The sequence below is a fragment of the Furipterus horrens genome, unplaced genomic scaffold, assembly GCF_987537825.1.
Source record: "Furipterus horrens unplaced genomic scaffold, mFurHor1.1.pri manual_scaffold_5, whole genome shotgun sequence".
Classification (NCBI taxonomy): Eukaryota; Metazoa; Chordata; class Mammalia; order Chiroptera; family Furipteridae; genus Furipterus; species Furipterus horrens.
In genome coordinates, this window is record NW_028327175.1 from 57,302,159 (window position 1) to 57,329,384 (window position 27,226).

The following is a 27,226-nucleotide window of genomic DNA, read 5'->3' on the forward strand; positions in this document are numbered from 1 at the left end:
CTTTGTAGCCATCCTCTTCTTCCTGTTTTGTTTTTGAAAGGTTGATTTTGAACTGGAGGGACATTGCAGTTGTCTTGTCACTTAGCGTGATTTGAAAGTGAGAGTCTGTGTAGTGCTTTCGCCTGCCCTCAGCAATCAGGCCTCACACTCACGAGGCTCTGATTGTAGGAGTTGCCTTATTTGCATTGATGAGGATGAGCCAGCTGCTAGAGCACACAGAACTGCACCTGACACAATCACTGAGTTCAGGATTAGCTCGGGAATCAGGAACCCACTGCGCTGCGTGGCAATCTCAGCGCTGTATTAGAGTCACTCATGCAAAATGACCCAGATTTGCAATGAGCATAATTAGCAATTCAAAGATGCATATTAATTTGGGGGCCAATATTTTTTGACATTTCCCTAAATTAAAAATAATACCCTTTCTTAGACCAGTTTGGGCATGAAAATAATTCAGGGGCTTGTGAGTTTGTGAAAATGTGTAAAACCCAGAAAGTGATGTAGATTTCTTTGGGTAACTAGCCACCCCACCCCCACCCCCAGTCCTCCCCGCCACACACGGAGATATATTAAGTTTGGCATCAAATATGGTAAAGGCTTTGTGGTGTCATGCTCCTTTTTAATCAGTAGAAAATAGCTGTTTACAAGGATAAAAATAATAAAAATAAAAATAGCTACAATATGTGGAAAAGGAAATTTTAAGCTTTAAAAAAAGGGTTTGATATTTTATATTATGTATTTATATTTCTGAGGCTCTGTTTTGGTCAGGCATAACTACAAATATACTCAGTGATTTTAGGATTTCCTAAAAGTACAACAGATTATGTTGAATTTTTATTAAACAGAGTTTATAAATCAAATGGAGCATTCTCAACCCCTGGGCTGTGTTTCCATATGTCTGCAGTCTATAGGTATTGAAATGCTCACCTATACTTCAGGAAAAAAACCACAACATTTTGCAAAAATTGAATAAATGATCATTCGAAGCAAAAGCATGCAGTTCAAAAGCTAAACCTCCCATTGGAGAACAGAAAATTTAATGAGCTTTTAATGGAATGCAATGCTCAGAGTAGTAAATTATTTGTTAGTTGACGATGCAATCAGCATGCTGATTAAGGTTGCTTGGTTTTTTACTAAACATTAACTGAATGAAAACGGGTAGTCCTTGTTCTGCTTGGGGGGCTTTAAGGAAGCAAATGGACTTTCAGAACAGAGATTGTCAATAAAGGTGAGTGCACTCCAGGTGTCATTTGAATATGATGATAAAATACTTCTGATAAATATTTAAAAGCATTTTAAATCCACAATGTTCGCCTAGTGTATTGTGGACTCTGTTTAAAGAAACAGTGGGCCTTAGCAAGCCTGACAACAATCCCTCTATCTCTCTAGAAAGAAATATCTAGATCTGCTTTCTTTTATTGCAAAAGAAAAAAAAGGGGGGGGGATAATATGTTTTGAAAATATAAGTCAGCATGGACTCCGGGACCAGGAACTGTTTCGGAGTTTGGAATATATACCTAAAAAAAGACAAAAAAGAACAATAATCAAAACAAAGGAAAATATTCTGACAGTAAATAAAAGAAGAGACATCTGTTTCTCTGGGTAGATTAGGATAAAAATTTAATTAAGCAGTTGCAATAGTTCGGTGTTTTAAAATAATTGGTACTAGAATACATATATGTATGTTTTAATTTATAAATGATGGCATTTTGAGGACAAAAAGTATTGTGATATCGGAGTTATATTCTGTCTAATTTAGGAGGTTTGAAGGGGAGTAAAATAAAAAGAGCAAAAATTGGAAATAAATTATGTAACGGTTATTTTTGTTGTTAGGTTGTTAATGCAGAATTTTTAAGATATATTATTTACCATATATTAATCAATATGTACATTAGCTATAAATTATTATTTCTGGGAGAGATTTTTGTTACTGTATCTGTTTAAGATGTTAGATTTATCCCCCCACCCCCACCCCTACCCCGCCCCTGGAGGGTTTTTTTGTTTGTTTGCTTTTCTCCCTACAATTGAAGAATTATGGGTTTGTAGGTTAATTTTCTTTGAACAGCTACAAAGTTCTTTTTCTATAAATCCTAATTAGTTTCATTATTGGGGATTCTCTGGCAATAATCAGGTACCCTTAAAATCCGATAAATAACTACCTCTCACTTTTAACTATTCCTGTTTATGACCCAAGAGGTTAAAAGCCTTTGACTGGCATTTGACTTCTGACCTCATATAAATGTTATCTTATCAGTTCCTGCTTGTTAACTTGTATTGAGTGCTTGTCCCTGATGGCTTTTAGATAAAGGGTTGTGGGTTTTTTCTTTTTAATATATTTCCTATAGGAACTAAACCATTTGCTTTGTTCTATGCCTAGTGCTCTCCAGTCTACACAGTAACCTGCTATAAATCTGTTACAAAGCCCCAAATATACTTTTATTTATTCTTCACATTATTTTAGTTTAGCTTTATGGTGGAATTTTATGATTCAGAATATATATTTATTATAATTAATAGCAGTAATTACTGGGATCTTAATCTTTAACATGTTAGTCAGGAAGCTGGTTAGCTTGCTATTGTTTTTTTAAAAAATACAAAAAATAACAACAATTTTAGCTTTTGATTTTGTACCAGCATGGGATGAGTTAGAGAGATAATTTATGGAAATCTTGCCTCCCCAGACTTCAGAAGTCTGCCTAATGAGAGAGTCATCAGTAAGATATATCTTTTTAAAAAAATCGAATCCAGACCCTGAACAGGGTATTTTTGAACCTTTGGGGAGGAAGGTGGTGGCCTGGTGCCCTCCTTTGCCCTTCTGTCCTAAAAATTAAGGGAGATTTCAACGTTTTATTTCAGTTGCAGCTGTGTGTATTGCTCACACACTTAAGTGTTTGTGTGTGTGAGTCCAGGCACTATGTACAAATCTAAATACGTTTAAATGTTTGCATTTTAATCTCCCTCCATACCTCGATGGCATCCTGAGAGTATTCTAGGCAGCTACTGGTGCCTCTGAGGCTGCCTCATTTGCAAATGACCTACAATGTGATTTCTAAACAAAATATTACATTTATTTCTATGTGAAAAACAGGCAGAAGGAAGGCAAAGAAGGAAGAGGCAGCCATCTTGGAGTCATTTTGCCTTTTAGCTCCTTCTTTCTCCTCCTCAGGCCCGATAGTTAGGATATTATCTTTATTTTTAATTGGCCTTCCACATAGCGCAGGAGTCCTATACAAGAGAACTTTGTATTCATGTTTGGAATAGAAAAAAGTTGTAACCTCTTTGGACTTTAAATAATAACTGCGACTATAGACGAACTACACTATTATTCTCTATCCTTCTAAATAAATATACATATAAATGAAGCATATGCCACAGCTTGTAAGAGACCTGTACAAAACCTATTAAGGGAAACAAATGTCTATTTGGACCACTCATTTAGTGCTATCTAAAGAATTAATATGTCAGTAAAGTTATCTGCCCTTCCTCCTCCCCCATTCTTTCTTTTCTCCCCAAACACACACTCACATGTACACACAAACACCACCACCCCCCACTCCCCCCAACGCCAAGACACCCACTATGGAGAATCCTGGAAACTTGTTTTTTGTAAACAGGAATTCCCTTCCTCTTAGACCTTAAGTATTTAAGAACAAGTACAGAGGAGCAGCTTTTATTTTGTATTTTATTTTAATTTTCTGTGTGGAGCTGCTCTGGCTCTGCAATGTCCCAGCACTGCTTTCATCACGCTCATATTCTGGCAACACATGGGTTTCATGCAGCTCGTCCTAACTTTTCATTTCAACCATTGCTTTTCTCAAAGTGGCCAGAGTTTAAAGACTGCAGAAGCAAAGGGAAAAGAAATACCACGGCAGGGGGAAAAACAAACCAACCCCCAAACTGGTGCTGGTATTCACAGCACTGACACATTCTCAAATGTTTTCTCTGTAGTTATAACACAAAAGCTCTTTCTTCCCTGTTTTGATGTGTTAAAGACGGGAAAGAGAGAAGACACTTGGAAGTGGTGAAATAAGTATTTGGAAGCACAGGGAAGGTGTTTCTCCTTCGAATGTCCAGAATGTGTCAATAACATGTAGTTACTTATGGTTTAATATTAATTATATATTTTTTAATGGAAAGGGAATGAAAAGTTAAATTTAAGCAAGTTGTGTCACATTTGTTGAACTTTTAGCTATCAGGGTTGCCTTTATCTGTGTGTGCAATTTTTTTTTTTTCCCTAAGGGTACAATTAGAAGTGCATTTGAGGCCAATCATTCTGCTGTCTCTGAAAAAGGGATAACCAGAATCCTAAGTCCCTCTGAAAAGGGTGTGAGTGGATCAATAACAATTTATTGTCTAACTCTGGTATTTGGCCAGAAGAAACTGCAAACTTTTACTCCCTCAAAGTCTGTAATAGGAACTAATTTTTCTAGCCAATATTATTGGCAGATTGTTTTACTGAATGAAACAACTAAGAATTTGAAGGACAAATAATGACCTAATTTCTAAACACTCTTGTATTCTGATGGCTAAATTCTCTGTGTTGAATCCCAGAGTCCCTTACAGATGTACTTTGCATCATGGCTTTAAAAACAAAATTTAAACATGTGAGCTAGCTGATTTCAAAACTGGTACAAGTTGCATCATCATTCTTATTTACATTTAACTAATCTTTGAATATATAGTTGCAGGCATAGTATATCTAAGGCAGAAAAGGTATTTACTTAAACCACTTTTATATCAATCAAAATAAACTCCCAAACCATTTTTGATGTAATATTTTAAAGTCATCGTAATGAGTAATACTTTTAAATTGTTGTAGTTAGAGGATGAAGAAGATGAAGAAACATCAAAGTCCTTGTTTTTCTGTATAGCTCTATCTTCAAGCTTTATAAAGTTAACTAAAGGTGTATTAAAATATATAGCTTTTATATGTTTATAAACATCCAAAATATATTAAGAAAGATAATCCATTTGATTATTTCTTATTCCTTGCCAAAAATCAAACCTTCTCTGTTTGGAAAAAAGCAAAGACTTCTGTCATATCACATGGACCTTTTGTACTTCAGCAAAAAAACTGAGGACACAAGAGTCAGAAATATCAAAAATTTTAGGACCCAAAATCACCACTGTTGAGGTTTTATCCCTTCCTTTGTGAGGACTGATACAATGGATTTCCAATTTCCTTTGGTCTCTGGCCTCTCTTTTGCCTGTTTTTTAAATTAGTTTAAATTAGTTTTGTTCTTTCTTACTAGTATGTTGAATTTGGGTACACTCTCCCAGCTTGATTCTCATTCTCATTCTCCCAGCTTGCCTGGGTTTTGGAATGGGGAGTGGTTTTCCTTGTTTAAAGGCATTGCAATTCAGACTCAGAGAACCAGGACTTTTTTCTAGACATGCTGAAACTGAACATGATTTTATGACCTCTTTTCATGAACATTCATCTGCACATGCTCAAAGGTCACACCCAAGATCATAAGACATGTTTGTGTCCTTATGGTAAAACCATAAAATAATATCCACAGGCATCTGATACTAAGGGCATGGCCTGGACATACACCTTGCCCTCTTCCCCTTGGCCTCGCCTGCCATGAAGAATGAATATGTCCATCTCCAAAGTAGATGCTTCGAAGTGACCAGTCAGATGCTAGCAGGTCAGCTGGCTCTCTCTCCTCTTGGACAGAGGGTCCATAAATCAGAGACATGTTGATGTGGTTGAAAGAAGGTAGTCCAGCCTGAGGGAAGCCCTGTAAATCTCTCCCGGAGCATTGTTCCTGGGTAGGGAGTGGGGGTGACTGTTAGGGTAGCTCTTGGGGCTGAGGGCTGTTATTAATGCCCTGGCCCTCCTGCAGTGGGTGCTAACTTGTTGTGCATGAGAGCTGCCACCACCTTTCCCAAACATCGGGCTGCTTGGAAAAGTCAAGCACTGCTGAGCCCTGATTTTCATTTAATAGTCAAAACCAAGATGCATTTGGGCTATGATGATAGGACAGCTCCCTTGAAAAGATTATTTGAACTACAAAGGCTTTCATTTAGGGCTAGCAATGTTGCAAAAGGGCCTGCTAGAAATTAGCAGCCTGTCCTGGTATTTGGAGAGCAAGAGTGACAACTTATTGGAAGTTCTCAAGGAATCATTTATATTTCACACTCCACTAGGCAGCTGATTTGAGATTGTCTGTTAGCATAACAAAGGCTCTGAGCCTGTGAACTTCAGAAACCTTTCGACCTCTTAGCTGCTGGCATGAATAGCCCCCAGTCCTGCCTATAGAGATCTCCCAAAGCTCCCCTGTTCGTGGCTAAATTGTTAATCAGGGTAATTTAATATAGTTTTCAATATGCCTCATCTTTTATTGGGAAAGGTTTTCACAGCTTCTCTACCCCTGAAAAAAACTTCTTTTATTCAAGTGTGAGAGGGGCAGCTGCAGACAGACCCCCATCCCTTGCTGCTCCCCCCCGAACCCCCTCTGTAGCAGCAGTAATGTTCTGAACAGCAACCATAGTGAAGAGCCAGAAAAAGAAACTCCAACCACAATCCCTTTGCATGCACTCCAACCTGAACCTGAAATTCCAGTCTATTTACACCAGGAACCGACAAAACAAAAACCCAAGGCTCAGCCATAACTGAAACCTCAGAGCCAAGACACACACACACACACACACACACACACACACACACACACACACACACACAGATGCCACACCCCATTCTCCACTCTCCCTCCACCACCACTCTTCTCCTCCCTCCTCATCTCCCAACTAAGCTTCTCTTCTGGCTCCCAACAACACGCACTAGACCCCCAGGCCTGCTAATTTTCATCTCGCTCACTCTTTGGAGGCAGCCCACACTGTCGTGCAAGCTCCTGATTCACACAGCCACCCTCAGCCTGGAGTCCGCTCCCCTCCCAATGTCACATACACTTGCTCTCCCCTGCTCCCTCGCACACCATCAATTCACATGCACATGAGTTAGCTGAAAAGAGCCAGAGCACAAATATATTCATTTTAATCCAGTTAAGACCTAAGAGGTCTCATAGGATATTATTCAATAGTTTGAAAACCAAGAATAAAACTCAGATTTTGCTACACCATTTTATCTCAAATAGGCCTACAGCATGCCTTTCTTTCACTTTCTACCAGTACATATTGTAAAAAAATAAAATAAAGTGGATAAAAAACAATCACAAGCAAACCACCCAGCTGCAGGCAGACACTGCTCAAATATTATTATGTTGTCTTTTATTAATGACTGTGTTTCTCATAGCCATGTGCAAAGTGTGAAGGAAATTTCACACAAAGAAGGAAAAATATATGACATTACTATTTTAAAAAAATAAAAATAGAAGGCTACAATCTCTTAATTTTATTTTGCCACATGAGAATTTTAGATATCTATGATCTTTTATCTTTCATTTCCACTTGAAAATTTTATGACATCTGGAAAACATATCTGATAATTTCCTGATCCTCTGGTGGTGATTTTCTGTGTAACCTGTGCTCTTCTCTATGCGAGTTGATTCCCTGTGTCTAGCTTCTTCCTGAAACAGCCATTTCTCATGTGCCCTGTTTTGGTTGGTGTGCTTGTCTCTCCGTCTCCTGGAGTTGGATAAAGCCAGGATCTAGTGCCTGAAGTATTTTCTTTGAATTTGCTCTTGTTAGAGGTCCATGATGGGGGTGGGGACACTTCACTCAGTTGGGATCCTGATCTAGTATCTAAAAACTGCTAAGAGATGGGAGACATTTCTGTGTACAGGATCAAGGACAGGGTTATTTGCCTCCAAAATAGAAAGTACAAATACAGACCCACAATTAGTAAAACAAAACAAATAACCCAATCACTTTCCCAAGATAATTTTTCTTTAAGTTAAGAAAAACATTTAAAAAATAGATTTCCTGATCAATTTTAATAAGTAAACAATGCCCAGAGGTGACACTTTGGAACAGAAAATAAAATAAGTGTATCTGGTTATTATATTAAAGGGCAGTCCTAAAATTTGATGTTCCTTTTTTTTTTTAAAGGAATCTGACAGCTTTAAATTCATTGTTGTAGAAGTTTTTAGATTATAAGCATTTTTGTCATTAATCTGTGCATTCTTTGTTTTAATGATAGACTGTTTAGTGTATTTTATTCTGTAAGTAGTGCTTTTCATGATGTCTTAAGCCAGAATATTTTTTAAATATTAATTGACAGTTACTGAAAATCAGTGGATAAATATTTCTGGTTTCTTTTTTAAAAAAATCCAGATATATAAAATCATTCTTATATAATTAACAGACGTTTTACTTTCAAAAGATGATTAAGAGAAAAAAATATCATTTTTAATCCCAAGAAAGAAAAAATACGCAATTGTGCATTTTTCAGTGCTTTTGCTTAATATTTTTTCATTAGCCTTTTCTTCATTAGGATTTATGATCCATGTCCATCATTACACTTTCACATCCCTGATTTCTGTTAAATTTTCTAGCAGAGGTTAATAAATACAAAGGGATAAAAAGGCTTATTTACTTTCATGTAAAGTGCTCAATATTTCAAGCTTATTTATATTTGTGTTTTAAATTTTTTCCATCTTCTAATTTAAATTAAAACTTAAATGAAATTAATTCTACTTGAAGTTAGGAAGTACCAGGGGGACCTTTCTTTTTACAGAATTAAACATAATGATTGTGCTAAATTATAGCATTTCCTTGGGCTTGGGCCATCTCACAACCTTCTCTAGCATGGCACAGTTTGGGCTTTATATTTATGGAGGCAAAAGGGTTTGGGGGCAGAAGGATGTGTATTTGGAATGGTGTTTGACAGGGGGAATGAACGCAGACACCAGAACAATTATATTACAATCCCATTGGGAATGCCAGCACCAAATTTAGCCAGACTGATGGGGTACTGTCTAGACGGTCCCTTTTGTGTATCAGCTGTTTTTTCCCTGCTTTATTGCTCTGCCTGAATGTGTGAGTTGAACATGCATATGGATCTCAAACATAACCATTCCTGCAACCATACATTGCTATTAAACTTCCTTTCATTTGGCTCAGAATCAAGGGTTGTGTATCCCTACTGTATTACCCTTACAATATTTTGTAATTAAAATGCAGCTTCCAGAATTAGTGGTTTAACAAAGGTCATATGACAAAGTAGAAAATGCCTAGGTTATTTCTCTATATTAAAAAATGCACTGGGTAAACATTTCTGTCTTCTCATACATGTCCACCTCTTTTTTACACAAGAAAAAGAAAACCAGAAAGAAAAGAAATAAAACAATGAGAGAAAAGAGGCATAATACATGTAAATTACCACCTTTCTTTTTGAAAAGGGCAGAGGATGGAAAGAAAGAATATTTATTAAATGTTTACAGTGTAATTAATGGCAGTGTGTGTGGGTTTCCTTTTTTTCCCCCCTTTCCCTTTATTTGATAAGTTAAATAAAGTTCAGTAATCAAGGTTCTTGTGAGGTCTTAGAAATAGATTCCCAAACTCTTCTAAATACATGCTTACAAGATTGCTGTAGTGTTACTGGGCAAATAGGAAATCTCAGATACATTCACATTTGGGCAACTGTCAGGATTTTGTTTTGTTAGTTAAGATAGTGCAGGAAGGCTAGGGCTTCTATGTGATTACTGTATCCACACAAAACATTCATTGTTCAAAGAAGCAGGAATGCACCCCTAAACAAGACGCACAATCCACGGGTGATAAATACTAAGGTTGGATGCCTCTCCCAACAACCAAGAATCTGAAATGAGCACAAATTAATTATTCCAATTAGAAAGTAAGAAATAGAAAAGCATTAATGCTAATGAAGTAGGTATCAAACCTACCTCTTTCTATGAACGGTTTATCAGCAACTTTGTCTACAGTTACTAAGAATTAAATGATATAAAAAATTATAATCTCACAAAATATAAGTCCTTAGAAATAAAATTCTTGCCTTGTAGTAGGAGGCCAAATGAATCCATTGTTTCAAGAAAGAAAATCTCATGTATCAAAGCACAGGTAACTTTTGTTAATATATACACAACAATTTGGAGCAGGAATTCTACTCTCCATTTGCTGATTTTTTTTTTTACTTAAAATATGAAGTGATGAAAATTCTTACCTTTTAGGGGGAAAAAATGAAAGTTGAAGTTAGTGGTAGAAAAAATGTAATAGTTAGATGCTGGTTTCATGCACTAGATTTTTTTCAGTGACTAAATAAGGAATTTTTATATTTAAAATAATAATTTTCCATACTTTATCCCTAGAATTCAACACTTACCACCCGCTATAGACAATGAAAATTTTATACATCTTTTGAGGATTGGGTATTGAAGAGAGAGCTAGAGGAAAGAAAAAGTACATTTTATACCCAATCCTACTAAACAGGATAAGACTATGATCTATTTTTCAGTTTGAAACATCAGATCACAAATCAACAATGATAAGATATGATCAGTGATACAGAATTGGGGAAATTTCCTGGTTGGGAGAGGGTATGGAACTTGAACAACTGACCTTGAACATGGAGACCTTGAGTAGGCACTTGTAGGTTGGTGTTAACAACCTCTGAGGCCTAATTTTGGCATGATTGAGAAAAAAAAAAAAGCAACCAAAGGTTGAAACAGAGAGCAAAATAAACCAAGACTGAGAACTAAAAACCAGGAGAAAAATGGGGCCGGAGTTGGGGAGTGGGGGAGGAGGTTGGGAAGCCGTGGTTGGGAGTGGGTGGCATGCAGGGTTAGTGAGTGAGAAAGAATGAAAGACAGAGCAGAGAATGAATATTCTAAGCATTGTTTTAATCTAAAACAGAGACGCTTCCAGGAGAATGAATTTCAATGGATATGAGCCAAAAATAATTATAGAGATTTTCTTGTTTTGTTTTGTGAATGAAGAGCATCTCTTTTCTCTAGATATTTGAGAGGGAGAAATGACCAGAGCCAGGAGATTGAAGTGATTCCCCTCTGCCCCTTCACTTTCCACACAGCACAGTAGCAGACCTTTCTTTCTTCCCTTTTCCAAAAGCTATTGGCATCAACTTGTGCTAGGAAGAGGAAAGTGGCAGCAGCCTTCAAATCTAGCTGGATTTTCTATTTTAACAACAGATTGTTTACTTTGATAAAGCTGAGTATTAAAACTGGAAACAAGAAGGGGGGTGGAGAATACATATTTTAAATTATGGAAATAAATTGAGCTATTTACAATTAAGAATATCCCCTTATTTCAGATATCTGAAACTTCCTTTGTGGTTGGTTTTACCAATTACATTTGTTTCCTTGTTTTTGATCATTAATAGCAGACTACTGAAAGAAATAAAGTATTCTCTCAGTTTTTCTCTATTTTCTCTGTGATGTAAGATCTTTATCTTGGAAATGTTTTACAAGGAAAAAGTCGTCATTTGTTAAAATAGCTTGAGCTATGACTGAATTTTTGTGAAAGCATTATAATATACTTCTCATGAAAACAGAAATAAAGGGCTTTATACTAATATGCAATATGCAGGATTGGGGAGAAACATACATTAATAGAATTTTGGGAAGAAGCAATCATAAACAACACAGAATTAATACTTAAAGACTATTACTTTTCTTAAGTTAAATTGACTTATACAGAAATCACACTATTAAGTACTGTCTGAATGCTCTTTCCAAATGTCCTATTTTAGGTGTTGAACCATGTTAAAGACCATGTTGTCATTTTTATTATTTATAGATGTTAATTCTACAGCAGTTTTAAGTTATCACTCTTATTCGTATTATCTGAATTTAAAGAAAGCAATGTATTTCAGAAACCTCAGAACCAAGTCCTTTCCTCTACTTCATATTTCATAACTTGTAAAAATTAGCTTTTGTTTTTATAAATATTTGACCTGTTAACTTTAATAATTTAATTACCCAGTGGAAGAACAGCATAGAGAGTTGTAAAGTTAATGGGTTAACACAAAAAAACCTTGATACAAATTTAAAATAAGAAAAAGTATATTACATTGTTAATCAAGATTATTTATTGGCTTAAGCAAAAACATCTCAGAAAGTAGCAAAAAGACATATACTTTCCTTTAAAACTTTATATATAAAATTGTTTCTGTTTTTTTTTAATATAAAAAATACTATTGACATATATAGTGGTTGGCAGTAAAGTTATATAATTTTATTATGTAGTTAAGTTTTTAAAAAATTTCTTAAAGATGAGAAATGTCTTTTGTGTAATGGGACTTTATTTAGGGATTTTCAAAATATATTTTAAATGTCACTGTGAATGTATTGTGTAAGTCTAGGAATATGAGTTTTATAAATCCATATTTAATTTAATTAATCATATTGATTCGCTTGACATTTTTTCATCCCAAATTTCTCCTCTCCCCTTTTTGTTATCTCTCTATTAAACACAACTCATTCACAATGGTGAACTAATTTTCAAAGCAGATTTTACAAAATAAAACTGACAATGGTTTTAGAAGAACTTTTAAAAGCATTTAACTTAGATTTGCTAGCAGTGGTTAAAATGAATACTTAAGAATTTAAAGTACTTAATCACACCAATCTTAACATTATATTTAAAACCCAGTCCCCCAAATGAGTAGATCTACTTCTTAAAAAGAGCCATTATTAATATTTATAACCAGAATAATCACTTAACTTCTCTAAGACAAAATAAATTTATAAGACTAACACAGGTATTTATTTTTCAACTTTTAAAAGAAAACTTTACTTCTTAAAATAATTTGCAAAATAGAAAAATATTTAATAATATTTAATGTCTTAAAACATCAATATATAAAATTTGAAAATTCATATTTGTTTATACTACATCATTAAATTATTGAGAAAAATAGTCTACTAAAACATTTGGAATATGATATACAATAATTTATTATTAATGGCAATGTAATGTATCACACCAATATGTGTATTTACTATCAAGCTCTCGAACTGATTAGGAAATGAAGAGACAAAGATAGATTTATAACTGATAAGTGTCCCAAAGATATTAGCAATAATAACTAAACTAAAATGAATGTAGAGCCCTTGGTATGTACACCAAAGTTTCTATATTTTACTAGAATATATACATACAGCTATGCTAAATATAGATATATTTGTCATTTGTATGTATCAGTCATTATATTATAAAATGAATATTTCAGGATTCTGTCTTGATCATTTCTTTTGTAGCCTTTAATTACTAAACTAATTTCAGAGCTTTGCTTAGAAAAGTTATACAGAAATTGCCTCAAAGGAAGTGTTGTTTGTTTGTTCTTTTCATTTTGGGGTGGTGTGGAGTCCAGTAAGCAACTGTGGGTGGTGGGAGGAAGCAGCAACCAGCAATTGAAAGGATTAGGATGGAAACTTCCTCAAGCTTCATGGGCCTGTATGCTGGCCACAGATGCCGTTATGGTTTATAGATAAGATATGCTTAATATTAAGACTTTAAAAAGAGCCTTCACACTCTTGAAAATTCAGAGGCAAAGCTGAGCCTCTTTCTTTAGCCCATATACTTCACTGCGTGGTCCTGGAAGCCTGGCTAAAGATAGTTTCATCCAGCTCAAATGCTTGGGTTTTGTCACTTTCAGTCATAACCTCCACATTACTTAAATGTAGTTTTGAAATGTGTTAAACGGAAATGCTGATATAAGCCTAAATGTAGCTGTACTTGCTGTTTCTGCTCTAAGTTCATTCATAGTGGTGGATTTAGTTAAAGGGCCCAGAACAGCCATACTTAACAGTAAGGAAACAAAATCCTCTTGGTTTCAGTGGGGTCTAGGTTTATGTCAGAGCAGAGGGAACTCACTATGGATATTTAAGATAAGTACCTTCTGTAAAAATGTACACATCATTGGTGTCCTATATAATGTAAAGAAAAATATGCTGCATTACAAATAAAGCTCCATTAGCTTTTTCCCCTATTCTAAATGCTATTTTATATATCTTGGCTATAGAGACTATGTAGTAACATTTATAATAGTAACAGCTGACTCCCAATAAGAATGGCTCAAGTGAGCCTAGGTGTCTACTGAATCATAATCAAGGACTACCTGGCAAGCATTAAGTGACAATAAGGGGTATTATTGCTAAAATATTAGATAAATTGATAATAGAGAAAATGGTCACTTTGGCAGGAAAGTCAACAGAAAATAGCAGTAATTATATGTGCCTTGTACACAAGCATACTATATTACATCCAGTTGCAATGTGCTATTATTAAAAAGAAAGTATGGTACCTCTTCTGGATGATACAGCTGCAGTAAGAAGTTTTATAGAATGGCTTATTTTCCAGAGCACAACATTTTGCTTCTCTCTCTCTCTCTCTCCTCTCTCTCTCTCTCTCTCTCTCTCTCTCTCTCTCTCTCTATATATATATATATATATATATATATTTGTGTGTGTGTGTGTGTGTGGTAGAATTTCTCCTGCTAGTTAAAAACTGTTTTTCATTACACCATTGCACAATTATTTTAATGTAACTAGCAATAATTACTTGTTTTGTGTATCTCTAGTAGAGTGATTCAGTGTTTGCTGTTCTACTTCATAAAATGCATCTGTATTAGGGGCCTGTGAAAAGGAGTATTGACCTTATATAATATATTGTTATATTAGTAGGGGCACAGAGCTCTATTTCTTTATAAAAGGCACAAAATCTATATTGCTTTGAGTTTTCCTTTTTGAATGCTATGTGAGTGTTCTGACAAAAGTATAAAACTGGGGGTAACTGAAGACAAGAACCCTCACTACATGGAAATCACTCAGTACACAAAGAAACTCCTTCTCAGATAGTTGTACAATGGGTGACTGAATAAAAAAGACTGTTGGAGGGATTTATTGACAGTGACATCACAGAAAACTCTGGAATCAGTGTTCGTGAGATTTGTCACACCAAAAAAATCAAACACAGATTTCAAATCGTTCAAGAATATCTGATCATTTTATGGCACTCACAAAGTTCTCCACAAATAAAAATGAAAATCAAGCAGAGCCCCTCCTGCCAGTCCTTCATTTTACACCAGTCCTTCTAGTTCTCTTTTCCTTCCAAGACCTATTTATCTGTCATTTTATTTTTCTTTCAAGTTCCCTTTAATCCTGTTTTCCCTCATTCCTCTTTAGTCTTATTTAACCAGTGATGCCAATAAAAGTAAATAGTCTATTTTAAACAAATGAGTCAGGGCCAAAAAAGTGGATTCGTGTGTGCCTTATTTTTTAGTGAAGCTATACCTGTGGTATTGTCTTATTTAATTTTTTTATAATTTTAAAAACAATATGAAGAAAATACTGGAGAAATGAAGTACTATTTAATGTCTCTGGATTTATTTATAAATATATGTAATGTTAAATGCAGTGAAATCCTTGTGAGACTACTTTCGTGCTTACTGATCCCAGGGTGCAGAAAGAATTAGCTTATCCAGGCAAACTCAAAGTCATAATTAGTCTTGTGAATTATAATAATCGGGTCTCATTCTATATTTCTTTTTCATATGATACTCCCAGTGGGAGTTCTGCATGAAAAGGGACTAGAGAGTTGGGCATTAATAATGGCATACCTGTGAAATGTGAGCATTTTTCTATAGTGCTAATCAATGAAATCAGAAATCTGCCCCATCCTTGGTCCTGTACCCTTCAACCAATTAAAAGAATAACATCAATAGATTTTTCAAATAAAAAAATTCTTAATTTTCAGAACACTTCTCAAAGTTATAAAATAAAAATGAAAGTGATTTTTCCTAACTTGATTACTCTGGCCATTCAAACATCTTGTTGATTGACACGACCAATTGTTTTAATATATAGACCCAGTCTAAATTTTTTTTAAAAGTATATTACTTTACTAATCCTGAAATGCTGATGTCTGTCATTATTGAAACATAAGTAACTTCTTTTAAGAGTTACATTATGATGAACTGCTAACTAGGCTTAAAAAAGTAGGCAAAATACAAGCATAATTGCCCATCTATCTAAAGTCCAACTCTGCACAGCTCTAATAATCCTAACAATTTAGACAGTAGTCATCAACAGGTGAACAGACAAATAAACTATAGTATATTCAAACAATGGAATACTATTCAGCAACACCCAAAAATGAAACAATGATACATTTTACAGCATGGAAAAATCCTAACATAATTCTGCTGAGTGAAAGAAGCAACCCTCCCCCAAAAGTACAAATTATTAATATAATCTAGGAAATTCAAACTAATGTATAGTGACAGAAAGCAGACCAGTAGTGGTCTGGGGGAAGGATCAGGAGGCAGGAATTACAAAGAGGCATAAGAAAACTTCTGAAGGTGATGGATATGTTCATTATCTTGATCGTGGTGATGGTTTCACAGATGTATACATATGAAAAAACTTTTAAAATTATAGTTAAATATGATATATTAATTTTTGCCTCAACAGAGCTATTAAAAACAAACAAACCAATTAGAATGGATACAGAAACCAATCAGAAAGGATGCTAGACTATAACAAAAAAAATTCAGACAGTAGGTTTCAAAATTATCTAGGCAATGGAAATCATATACAGCTGACCATAAAGAACTTGGGAAATTGAGATTGCCCTCTTTATCCCCTTGCTGATGTTATAATTCCTGGTTTAACTCAAAACCATTTTTTTTTCATGTTAAAAATGAATACAGTCCTGAATGAGATGAGCATCACAAGTTTTAGATTCTATCTTCAACAGTGCTGCCAACTGTGTGACTTAGGGCAGGCGACCACACCGATGTCAGAATACTACCAGAAAATTGTTTGAGGTAGAGGTAAAGTGAAGGTACTTTCTTCTAGAGACAATAGGATCCATCCAACAAGCATTTCAACCTTGCAATTGTGTGTATTGTCATAACATCTTTGAAGATTTCTCTTTCCTATCTTTACTACTGTGTGGATAAAAATGGAGTAGGAAGGTGAATTGAGGGATATTGTGAGCAAAAGAACATAAATAAACTGAAACTCTTTGTCTTAGGTAGATATCCCTATATGCTCTGACCAGTTTCAATCTACTTTAGTAAAAATTTATTAAAATCTACAATAGAGTACAAAATCACCATATTGCAAGTCTATACTGAAATGGAGGATGACTAATTGAGTCACCTATTAAAGTGCCTTGTGTAGTACAGAGTAAAGGACTGACATAATTCTAGGCTGTTATTTTTATTGTTCTATTTTTATTATAGCAAATGTGTGTTTATTTACTTATAGCTAAAATTTTAGATGCATAACTTAAGTAAGATCAGTGCTCATCTCAGAGATGGAGAAAAAATCTAGTCGTATCTAATTTTTAAAAACCTTAGGGAATAAGCTGGAAGTCAACAAACATATGGGAAAAAGACTGGAAGCAAATTAAATACATGTGTAAATTGATATTTTACTATAAAAACATGCTTAAAACTTTGGGTTTACCAAAAACGTATCAATTAAATTGAAAACAAAATCTATTAAGTAGAATATATTTCTGGATGAAGAAATACACGTGTTCTACACGATCTGAAATGCAAACTCTTTTATCTTCTTACAACTTTTTAATTTTGATTTTAGAGATATAATATTTAAAATGTGTTAATGAAAGCATTTTTTATTTAGAGACTTATGTACTTTTTAATTTTTTTAAATGTTCTTTTTGTCAGGATCACTCTTCATGCTTCATAGTTAAATTTCTAAATTAAGATTGGCAGAAAGAAAAACGTGCCACTGATCTTGGATATAAAGTTGTAGCATATCTTCTGTTGGTATGTAGCTAACTCCTGGGTTTTCAAACTATGTATAATAGCTATGATCATAATTTTTTCTGGATAGTTTTTAAAAATGGAAAAAATACAAAGGAAGTTGAACTTTATACTTTGTCCATGTCTCATTTTTTAAATGTCTTTTTTTCTTCTCTCCTTCCTTCTCTCGTCTCTCACTTCATTATTTAGCCAATGATTTTTTCCCCCTGTTATTGTTAATATCAGTCAGTGACCAGGACATTGTCTTAAACCTGAAGGCTTTCAGGTAAGACCTCTCACTATTTCTTGCCTGTGCTCAGGGTTAAAAGAGCTCTCTAGATACATCGTTAACTATTTCTCTACGTTGTCTGTGAGGCTGTTTTTCTTTTGCTACCTCTTAGCACAGGATTTTTGCTTTAACCAGGACCAGTTCAGTGATAGAGGAATTTAAAACATTCTTAGGAGGTCCCACCACTGACCCACCCCTCCACCTGATTTCTGATGTTCCAGATAATCTAATGAGATGAGTACACCTCCTTCCTCTTCAAACTATTGGAGAAAGGATCCAAATCAAGGTGTTTGTAAGTCAGTACATACCTCTATGTACTTAAGTTTCTGGAACTTGGGACTATTGCTAGAAAAACCCAATGACTTTTTGGGATTGAAGTAAAGATTCCTGGAAAAGCTGATTTCTTCTCCTTGTGGAATCATTTCCTGGTTCAGCTGTGACTTGCCGTTGTTGAGATGCTCAGTCAACTTCTCATCCTTCCTGCACTCCTCACATAAAAGGAGATTGAAACTGGCATCGTATTTATGACACTGCATGGGCACATTCTGGATGTGTATGTTTTTTATTTGCCTTACCCATTTCACTGCATTTTCTTTAGGGCCAATGCAAAAATATATGTGAAATCGCTTTGCAAACAATAAAATATGCTAAAAATGAGAGATGGTTTTATTGGAAACAATAGAACACTAGAAACTGATATGGAATAGCAATATAACCCAGGAACATATTGGTCAATCCAGACCCTTCATATTTTTAGGTCTTGATATGACCGCTTTGTTTGTCAGATACACACACACCTTTTTAGCTCACAAGAAATCAGATCATTATGTAGGGTCAAAAAGCTGCTCTTTGTGATGTTTTACCATGGAATCTGGAGGAAATACTGGTAGTTTGTCAACATTGATCATTTGGACACAGAGAACCTTATTAGAAAAAAAAATTTTGTCTTCTCAGAAGATATGTGAAAAATGTTTATAGGCAAGCCATTTAGATGATACCTTTAATGAGCCCTATCCCTATCCTCTAATAACTTTCCTACCCACTCCTATAAACTTAAAGACCCTCTTTTTTCTCTCATCAATTCATTAACATAAAGTGATTTTCTAATTCACTATTGTAAGTAATTATAATTAGAATGGATTTATTAATTAATGGCTATTATAATCACTATTAATTACTCTTAACTATACAGCATTCCATTTAATCTGTTCCATAATCCTTCATATTTAAAAAGAGAATTCAGAGAACCCCTGAAGACAATGGAACCCACAGAATCAGTTAAGGACTATAGTTAGAACAAAGAAACAAAAATACTTAATAATTCAAAATTAAGAGCTAAACAGACATTGCAAATCTCCATGTTTATTTTGCCCTAATCAGGTTAAATTTGTAAAAAATTGGAAAAACCAATGCAATTTCCAAATTCTACTTGTGCATTGCTTTTATTCATCAGCTATTCAAGAATATGATGATCTCAAATTTTTATTTATATAGATCTATAATGTCTGCATAGACAATAAATAATTTTATCCATTTTCACTAAAATTTTTGCAAAATATATAACTAAGCAAATGCAATTTTTTAATCCAGAGTCTGAGAATTATTTGTAAGAAATCAATGTTGATTGAAAAACAAAATGTTATTTTAATATATGTTCAAGGAAAGTTATTGGAGTATTTTAGAATATTCCAAGCTCCATGTATATACTTTACTTAAAATGACATCCTTTAATCTATATATTATTTATCTGTAATTATTTTTATGTTCTCTCTACTGTTCTATCCAAAGACTAACACATCATATCAACTCTTTCTCTAATACAATAAAAAGTGGCAAAAACAAATTATACAGAATCCTCTTCCAAAGTAAGCAAAATTATACTGTGGGGAAGCATAAGCAGATATTACAAGCAGTGACAGGTAGATATGGGATAAAGGAAAAGTTCCTCACCTAAGAGATTCTAAAATTAAGGTGAGTTATGGAGATAGAAAATATATATAATTAGACATAAATTGTACATTTTTTCCAAATAACTAAATCAGATATTCCCTTCTACGGACCATTTTTGGTTCAATCCAATTATCTCCTACTTTGATACACAGTTGAAATACTTTTACCTCACTTGAGATCATGTATCTCAAGAAAGGTGCCACAACATCTTTTAAGATGGCATTATGCAAGAACCAGAAAGTATGCACCTGGTTGCATTAAAAATGGCTGGAATGAGAAATGAGATATTCTGCAAAATCTTACAAATCCCTCCACTGTCACTCCCTGGTTTCTGTGTCTGTTACCTTGGTTGGTTTCAACAGTCACTCATATTTTTGTTGTTGTTTTTATTTTATTTTATTTTTTAAAGTTTTTCAGCAAATGATGCTGGAACAATTTTCTTTCTACACACACAAAGATAGACATATGCAAAGAAAGCAAAAACAAAGAAAACAGAACCCAGAACTTTAATCCACATATTAAAATTAACTCAAAATAGATCATAGACTTATCCTTAAGAAACTTGATAAAGAAAAAAGGAGAAAATCTTTGTAACCTTGGGTTGGGCAAAGAATTCTTAGGTATTTAGAAGTATAACCCATTAAAAAAAAATACTTTATCAACACTAAAACCTTCTTTTCATCAAAAAGATAATGAAAACATAAGCCACTGAGGAAAACAAAATATTTGCAAAACCTATATCTAATAATAAAACTGTGTCCTAAACACACAAAGAGCCCTCAAAGCTCACATGTAAGAAAACAAACAAAACGATTTTTTAAAATGGGAAAATTATTTGAACAGATAATTTATGAAAGAAGATATTAAAATGGCAAATAAATACATGAAAATATGCTAAACATCATTAGCTATTAGAGCTATCTAAGTTAAAATTACAATGGGATACCACAGCATATTCATTAAAATGTATAAAATTAAAAAGACTAGCAATGCCAAGTGTTGGTAAGGATATAAATGGAAGGCTGGAACAATCATTTTGGAAAACAGTCCAGCAGTTTCTTAAAAAACTAAACGTACACTTATAATGTTACCCAACCATACTACTTATTCCTAAGTATTTATACCTCACACAGGGGAAAGAAACTATATGTTTATACAAAGACTTTTACAGGGATGTTCATAGCAGCTCTATTTGTAACGACAAAAATCTAGAAATAATTCAAATAAGTAAATGAATAAATAAATTGTATTATATAGATATAATGGAATATTATTCAGGAATCAAATATAAGGAAAGCATTGATACATACAACATGAGTAAATATTAAAAGAACTATGCTATTTTAAATATTTATGATATGTTTATAAAAAAAGATCAAGTAAATACAAACTGGCCTATACTAAAAGAAAGCAAACCAGTGGTTGCTGGGAGATTATTAAGAGGAAGGCATTATAATGGGTGAAAGGTATCTTTTGAGAATGATGGATATAATTTTGATCATAAGTTTGATCATGGTGATGGTTTTACAAATATATGTGTTTGTCAAAACTAAACAAACTGCTCTTTAAATATGTACATTTTATGATGTATGAATTATACCTCATTAATACTCTAATAAATATTCCATATTCCAGTCTCCCTTCTTTTATTCTTTCTCATTTTATCACAAAATCTACTCTATTTCATATTTTATTTTTAAGCCTTCTTCTTGATAGAAGATGACTTGCATCTCATAAAATGAGCAAGGGGCTGATAAATTTGAATTAAGAAGTTATACACATGGTTCTTGTTCTTACTACAGTTTTTGGCATTTCCTGTTTGACTTCTGGTAATTAAACTTAGATGCCCTCTACAACCCACCTGAACCTAATGCCTACTTGTTTTTTTAGCAACTCTCTCTCTGCCTTCTTCCTGCAGTCTTGCTGTACCAGCCCCATGTGAAGCACGGTCTGACAGCTACATCAGGCATCTTCTTTCATCCATGTCAGCATATATATTTAGTCAATTCAGAAAAATAAGCAGTTCATTTTAATACTTAGTTGATTATCTGGGATGCTAACTAGTAAATTGTTGCATAAAGGTCAAAGACTATGAGAGTCAGAACTAAGTTGGTAGCAGTAGGACAGGTTTAAGAACTGGCTACCGAATAGATAGGATCAACATGATTTGATTGATTGGAGACTAGTGTTAAGGGAGAGAGAAAAGCCATGGATCATGCCTTAATTCTGGCTCAGTAAATGGAGGTAATCATTATGCTATTTATTGAAGTGGGAAATGCAGAAGCAAAAAGCAGATTTTGGGTGAGGGAGACATGATGAATTCAGTTTAGTATAACAGAATCATAGTTGTGACTATAACTCATCTAAGTTGTGATGTCTGTTGTATAGTTGAATATAGGATCTGCAGATCAGGCAAGAAGAAATCTAGGTTTCAGATATATATTTTAAAATAGAGTATTAAAAAAATTAAATAGTCAAAGTTGTTTTTAAAAAGTCAAGAACTCATAGAGCATATGAACGGAAACCAACTGGATTTGCCAAAAGAGGCTATTAATGAATATAGCTAGTATAGTTTTAATGAAATGGTAAATATTTTAACATAATCTAGAGAATGAAGGAGTAAATAGAAAGTGAGGGAATGGAATGCCCTGTCCTTATAATGAGGACAGGGTAGATTTTTATCTCATCTCAGAATTAAGAACCAGAATTACGAACATATTTTCTAAAAACTTTAAATGAACTCTGGCCGGGTAGCTCAGCTGGTTAGAGCATTGTCCCAATGTGCCAAGGTTTCAGGTTTGATTTCTGGTCAGGACACAAACAAAAATCAACCAATGAATGTATAAGTAAGTGGAACAACAAATCAATCTCTCTCTGTCTGTCTGTCTGTCTTGTCTTTCTCTCTCCCTACCTCCCTCCCTTCCTGTTTCTCTGAAATCAATAAATAAAATATTTTAAAATAAGTTGCCATGACTGCCAGAAGTTCTTTAAAAAAACTTTAAATGAAGTCTTCTACCATATCTATGCTCTATTCTTCCTTCTAGGTACCCTTGTTGAGGTAGTTCATTTTAAAGAGATAATGTATATAAAATATTTAACACAAAGTATAACACAATAAATGCTCAAGTAATATAATTACAGGCATTCCTAATTATCTGAATCTAACCCACTTCTGAAACACATGGAAAGGTAAATTTTTGTATAGCAAAGAGCAAATATTTTATTATTTTAAATGGAAAAATAATAATGTATTCTTAGAACATGGAAAACCCCGAACAGTTCCCCTAAACATTATTAAAACATCTCTATAATAATCTATTAAGGAGTTGTGCATTATAAACAACACATAATTCTTGATTACTTAACATTTAATGAACACATTAGTGAATGTGTTGGTGTGGATTATAGACAGTATTAGATACAAAGTGCATCTTCTACACTATAATGAATGTGTGTTCTAATGTACACAAACAAGAATACAGGGAAAATGCAACACAAATACAATTAACATAACAAAATTTTTAAATGAGGCCATTTAAAAAAATGGTTCTTTCCAGAGTGAGATTTAGTGGTGAGGAAGACCTTTTCATTTAATGATGAATAATGCCTTTAAGGCAAACATGAACCACTGTTTTATTCAGAGAATATCTGAGATATAAATGCTAGGCATTCTGAATCCTCTTGTACAACTCCTTGGGAATTACATGGAGAATCATTTTAAGAATTTTAGAACTCAAACACTAAATTGAGAGTAAGTAATTTTAAAAGTTGTTATTACTATCAGTTTTGTCTTCCGGGAGACATTTAGCAATGTCTAAGGACATATTTAGTTGTCACAAAATAGAGGTCAGTGATGCTGCTAAACATTCTACAATGTGCAGAAAAACCTCCCCTACCCCAACAAAGAATAACCCAGCCCCAAATATCAATAGTGCCAAGACTGAGAAATTCTGAAGGAGCAAAAAAGAGCGGAATCAAACCAATATTTCAGAAGACACCTCAATTGGAATAAGGAACAGATTGAATATTACAAAATCAGAAGTTGGAATGAATTGATGTTATTATTAGTTTAAGAATCTAAAAAGTGAGTCTTTTCATCAATAATACTAATAAATATAAGAAAAGGAGGCAGTTTTGGAGGAGACGTTGAGAAAAAATATTGTTTAGTTTTTACCATGGTACACTTCAGATATGGATGGAACATTCAAATGCATGAGATAATGTTAATTAATGCAGAAATTTTTAATCTAAATTTTCTGGTTAATTCTTCTTTTAAAAAGCATTTAGACACTTGTCAGGTTATATCTGAGCTCTGATTCTGTGCTATATATTATACATTTTTTAACATGCAATCTCAATCTTTAAGGCATTAACTGAAGAAAGGTATTGCCACCCCATTTTATGGATGGAAAATGAGGCTTAGGAAGGTTAAGTGATTAAGGTCATACAGCTACTAAATCATTGTACATTTAAACCAATGTCTTCTAAGTCTGAGTCCTGGGTATTTTGCTAAAATAATTTTCTTTAAGTACTCATGCATGCTCCAGTTATTTTAGACAATTCATTACAACCGTATCTTTACTGAATTTAACAAGTGACTTCCTCCAGCTTTGTACTTACACACACACACACACACACACACACACACACACACACATACACACACACACACTTTTTAAAATACATTTTCTAAAATAAAAGTAACACATGTCAATGTAGAAATTTGGAAAATATGAAAAGCATAAGTCAGGAGGACAAAAATTATTATTAATTTTACCACTTAGAAATATCTACTCATAAATAACTTTAAGAAAATGATTTGAGCCCTGGCTGGTGTGGCTCAGTGGACTGAGCGGTGGCCTGTGAACCAAACGGTCACTGGTTTGATTCCCAGTCAGGGCACATGCCTGGGTTGTGGGCCAGGTCCCCAGTTGGGGGCGTGCAAGAGGCAACCACACAGTGATGTTTCTCTCTCCCTCTCTTTCTCCCTCCTTTCCTCTCTTTCTAAAAATGAATAAATAAAATCTTTTTATAAAAAGATAATGATTTGAATTTTTACTAGTTTTTTTTCACTTTCTCTCTGCTAATGGTTTTGCTGATGTACAGTGATATTTCTGAAATGAATCATGAGGAATTAGAAAGAAGAAATGAAGGGAAAGATGGTAGACAAGCTAGAGAATTAGTTCCCAAATTCATAAAGAAGAAATGGTGTGGGGGGGTGAGGAGAGAGAAGGGGAGGAGGGTAATTTCTAGAACCTCTTTTTGCCCAAGAAGTACTTGGAACTTAATAAATCTTCATTCAACTGTCATCTCTGTACTCTGCTAATGACAAGATTAAATTGAAGCTACACTTTCCTGAGTGCTTATCATTTGCAGACGCAGTACTAAGAGCTTTGCTCACATTATCTTATTTTATCCCTGCAGCAACCTTGAGTAGGATATTACAATTTCCAACTTAGAGGAGAAGCTTAGGTTTAAAGAGGTTTTAAAAACTTGCTAAATTCTACATCTAGTAAGTGGGGTAGTGTTCTTACTCTTTGCTATGCTGCTTCCTCTTGCTGAAGAAAATGAAACATGCAAAAGTGTGTAATCCAGGAACAGGGAGTCTGAGCAGAGCTGAAGGAAATCTGGAGATCTCAGGCAGAGAACACTTTCTTCTGGTTTCTAGCTTCAGACTTCTTTTTCTTTTCTCTCTGTAGGGCTGATATTAGGCCTATAAAGTATGATTCCAAGTTTGAGTCACTAGATGTTTTATATTTGAGTCATTGAAAAAAATACAGTTTGATAAGAAATCACATGAGGAGATTATGATGTGCCTGACACATAGTAGGCCCCAACAGTTTGCTGCATGAATGATCAGGAGATGGGAACTCCACTAAACTGAAGATATTTTTGCTGGAATAACTTAAATAATAAGCTCAGCCAGATTCCTATTGAAGTTTACCACTTATCTACTAAGAGTGACTAAATCTCAACAGTATTTGGCTGACTGAAGTTACTATTAACAGCTACATTTTAAATACTATATTTTATTTGTTTATTTTTAGAGAAAGGGGAAGGGAGGGAGAAAAGAAGGGCAAGAAACATTGATGTGAGAGAGAAACATTGACTGCTTGCCTCTTTTATGTGCTCCGACCAAGGATGAAAAAACCCTCAACCCAGGCATGTGCCCTGACCAGGAACTGAAGCGGTGACCTTTTGCTTTGCAAGATGTGGCCCAACCAACTGAGCCACACCGATCTGGGCACCTTTCTTAAAGTCAGACTACTATTCTTGGAAAAGAAGAACATTAATGTTAAAAATTGTATGGTTATAAATTATCAAATTTTAGTTCAAGCTTAAAACAAATGAAATAATCCTTTGGTTTTGACAAAATGTTTAGAAATTTCATGTTTTTTTGTTTTTGTTTGTTTGTTTTTTTTTGGTTTTTAGTTTTAGGTTGTAGGATGGAGCTATTGTGGAAAAGTAAAGACTTTAAGTAAATAATAGTTTGCATGCATTTTCCCAGCTAGGCTTCTAGGTTGGGAATATTCTGCATATCTGTGGAAACATGCTCTTTCTGTGAAGTTCAATGTAAATGACTGGTTTTACATGAAGTCCTATATTAGTCTCATCACTCAGAAATTTTATGCATAATTGTTGGGTAATAGTATTTATTTTTATGATAAATGTTTCAAAGCTACTATTCTCTGGGGTTCTCACATAAAGGAAAATATTTATCTTATTAGAATCTTAATCACACTACAATTAAAAGGAAATGCAATCAATAAAATATTAATGCAGGTATGTTTCAAGATCAACTATTTACTGGTTAGGTCCACATCTATTGTTCTTTAACTTTATGAAGGTCAATATATAGCAGAGTCAATGAGTTAACCAACAAATCGAAAACACAATTATCTGTCTAATTGCGGGTCCGTTATTAATTCCTTAATTAAGTGCATGACTTGTTAATGAGAGTTTATGCTGCCTATTCTTTTTAAAACCTCTAAGACTGGGTTGCTACTTTAAAGTCTGAGATTATTGAACGTTCTTTTTAATGCTGGATATCCTAGTAACACTATAGGAATTAGAATCACAAGATGTTAAAGCAAGAAATGGCTTATATAGATCTCTCCTCACCCTTTCTTTTAGAGAAGACACTGAAAATCAAGGGAAAAAATGGAGTTGCTCAACATTGCAGTTGAACCTGAAACCCAAATCTCTTGGTTCCCAGGCTCTCCAAAACATCAAGTCACTGAATTTCAAGATTCCAACCCAGCATTTGGTTTTGTAGATACTGTGGGTAATTTGCTTTGCAACTTGTGGGACTGGCTCATGTTCCTTGCTTT

General features: G+C 34.1%; 1 long non-coding RNA gene across 1 annotated transcript in view; it reads left to right on the top strand.

Annotated features, from left to right (window-relative positions):
- Nucleotides 1-1,098: 1,098 nt before the first annotated feature.
- The window catches only part of LOC150008670 (uncharacterized), a 39,345-nt gene continuing 13,217 nt past the window's right edge, over nt 1,099-27,226 (top strand). Inside the window, exon 1 of the long non-coding RNA XR_016511330.1 lies at nt 1,099-1,228. This is a non-coding gene — a long non-coding RNA (uncharacterized LOC150008670). The remainder of the gene's footprint in view (nt 1,229-27,226) is intronic.